A 3444-nucleotide genomic window follows, 5' to 3' on the forward strand; every position below is an offset into this window, starting at 1 on the left:
GAGAGCCGGAGCTATTTTGTGCAGCGGCAGGCGGAGCCACAAAACTGAGCTTTTCTCGGATCCTCCTCCATAAGGGCGTGAAAGGACGTAGTGGTCCTCTGCTCATTCGAGCATCTGTCACAGCAAGGCCGGCTCGTTTTCATTGCATGTGAGGTGCATGTACGTAAAGAAAGTGGAGGGCCTGCTAATAAGAATAGGAGAAAAGATAGGGTTTCCAATGCAAAAATACAAGAGAAACAAAAATAAAGAATAGCTCTAATAATTTAGAAATAGACCAGGGCTCTCAATGAAAAAGCAACTATTAGCTTCCTGCTGAAATGGACCAAATCACCTAGTGCTTGTAAAATACGTAATAAATCACATAAATATCAAAAAAATAGTAAAACCAATTTTTTCTAGGTTGGTTTTACTAGATCTGCACCATAGTAAAATAATAAGTAGGGATATTATAGATATTTACCATCTTTCACCCATTCTAGAGAAACAGGAAGAGCCGTTTTGCCAAATGTTTTTCAGAATGGCTTCAGCTCCTTTAGAGGAGCCACTTCTTCGGAGGAGCTAGAGCCAAAACTATTTTTAGAGGAGCCAGAGCCCTGCCAAACAGGGCCTAAGCCAATACGGCAGTGTTAGTGTATACCCACACAGGCAGGTCAGACTCTAATGCGAAGGAAGTAAGGACCTTATCACGGATGGATCATAAGCCAATATGACGGTGTTAGTGTACACCACAGTCAGTCTCAGCGATGGTGAGAGCTATGACCATCACTGCCGATAGCTTACGGCCGAGGTCGAAATTGGACTGCGATGGGGGTTACAACATGACTGTGAAAGGTCTGAATGTAGTAGTGGCCGTTCGAACCGATAACAATCACACATGACAAAATACATATATAGTCAAAGTATACATAACAACCAAATAAATGTTTTGTGTTATAATACAAAATAAAACTAAAAACTAGAAAAAGAACACAAAATATTTTAGAGAAAAAAGGAACAAAATTAATTAACCCTAGGTCTCTAACACTCATGTATCAATCTAGTTCTTTGGCTAGAAAAAAGAATCACAGTAGTAACAAGAAGACTATTCCCAAATAATATAGGTGTTAATGGATATCAATTCAGAAGGAGAGTAAACAAGAAAGTACTAATTATTTTGAACTAGCTAATTAGAGGGCTATTGTGGGAACAAAAGAGGTGGAGAAAATAATAGAAAGACTATTTTATTAATTACATAAGATGTTATAAGAGATTAACATCGAAGATGACAAGAAATTAAAGTACAAATAACACATTAACTAGTTAATTAAAGCATCACATATTCAATGAATATATATGGTAAGAATTTTTACTATATATTAATTTCTTCATATAAATAACGAATAAAAGTATGTTTTTTCGTGTTGTTAGGGGGGTGGGGGCATGGCCACCGCCGTCCCCCCTTGGCTCCGCCATTGATTGGGGGAAGATAAAGCAGCTGCTCTCGATGAGCGTCCACGCCTTTCTTTTCTCTATCTGATCTAATTAGAAGGGGTGGGCATACCTATTGGGTGCCCAACGACAATATGATGAAGGGACCGACGAAGACCTGAGCGTCGTGACGGCGGCAGCGAAGACCTCAGCGCTGGCGTGACGGAGCAGGGGGCGGTCCGGCAGAGCCTGCTGTGTGGCATCGTGGCGCCCAGTGTCGTCACCGAGCACATGGCATATGGTGGCGGCAGCGGCGGTGGAGACCTCGCATGGTGTGATGGAGCAGGGGCGGTCTAGGAGTGTGGCATCCGATGTCGTCTAGGTGGCATCCCATGCCACATTGTCCAGAGCTTGTAGGGTTCGGTGGCGGGCACCATCCGTTGATGGACGGAGGGCTGGGAGCGGGGGTGTCGAGGAGCTCTCCATGTCGGAGCCAGAGGACGGCCATCGGGGAAGGTCGGGAGCAAGTATGTCGGGGCACTCTCCGCGGTGGCGGTGCGACTACGGCCAGGTGTGCCAGATCGAGGGGATATGAGGGAGCAGGGAGCGAGGGTCGGATGGAGGAGCGAGGGTCAGATGGAGCTCGAGGCTGGGGAACAGGGGTCAGATGGAGGTCGGGGTTCGGGGCTCAGCAACCGATCGAAGGCAGGCGGCGTGGGCGGGAGTCATGTGCAGCGGCAATTCTGCAGTAGAGAGAGCGTGGCGTGGCGAAGCACGCGGGGTGGGGTTGTTTAGCGTGGTGAAATCATGTGGGTTATACCTTGACGCGTGGGGCGGGGTTCATTAGCAGGACGAAAATGATAACACGCGGGTCTTTTTAGTTGTAGATAGATAGAGATTCTTTTCTATATTTAGTCAAGCTGGTGGTTTTTAGAGTTCACCCCACCTAAAAAAATTCTGGGTCCACCACTGGCCGCGGCCTTTTGCATAGGGCCAGCAGTCGTCCAGCCTAGGCCAGGCGGCCTTAGGGCAGGCCAAAGGCGTGAGCAAAGGGGTGCCACTTGTCGCCTCGTCCTTGCATGACTACACTACCATATGGCCGTGTCAGGTCCCCGCTCGTTGCCTCCAGGCTTGCCGCTCACCCCTCCTGCAGTCCCACTGCTGATTCACCGCCACCGTGCCGGCCACGGAGGATCCCCCGCCTAGCTCCTCGGCTCCTCGGCTCCCCGCAACCCCACCTCCTGAAGTCCGCCCTAGGTCATTTCTTGCCACTGATTATGTGCATTGTGGATAGCATGGACGATGCGTCTCCAAGGACGACCCGATTAATTATGCTAAATTAAGTGCGTATGGATGACAACTCAATTTAGTGTAGTTAGTTGCTTTGCCATTGTGGCCTATCGTGCTCGTTTGATTACCCATGTCGACACATGTTGTAAGATGGGCGTGGGCTAGGAGGCAGAGGGAAGAGGAATTCATTGGTGTGGTAGCCATTGGAGAAAAAGCGAGAGTGAGGGATAACGTGGGAGATAACATTCGGAAGGGCGTCCGAGGATGTGGGAGGGGTCATTTGGTAACACATACTCTCTCCGTTTCAAATTATAAGTCGTTTTAATTTTTTTGGTACATCTATTTTACTATACATTTAGATATAATAATATGTCTAGATACATATCAAAATGGATGAACAAAAAAAACCAAACCGACTTTTAATTTGGAATGGAGGGAGTATATACTTGACTCTTGTGAGTGAACACTCAATATGTTATGTGGCCATGTAAACTTTTACTCCCTCCGTCCTAAATTATAAGTTATTATAACTTTTTTTAGAGTCAAAACATTTCAAGTTTAACCAAGTTTATAAAATAAAATAATAATATTTATAATATCAAATAAGTATCATTAGATTATGCATTAATTATATTTTCATAGTATACCTATTTGATGTCATAAGTCTTTATAATTCTCTTTATAATTTTAGTCAAACATGAGATGTGTTGACTCTCTAAGAAAGTTGGAGTGACATGCAATTTGAAA

The sequence above is a fragment of the Miscanthus floridulus genome, chromosome 8 (genome assembly GCF_019320115.1).
Source record: "Miscanthus floridulus cultivar M001 chromosome 8, ASM1932011v1, whole genome shotgun sequence".
NCBI classification, from domain to species: Eukaryota; Viridiplantae; Streptophyta; class Magnoliopsida; order Poales; family Poaceae; genus Miscanthus; species Miscanthus floridulus.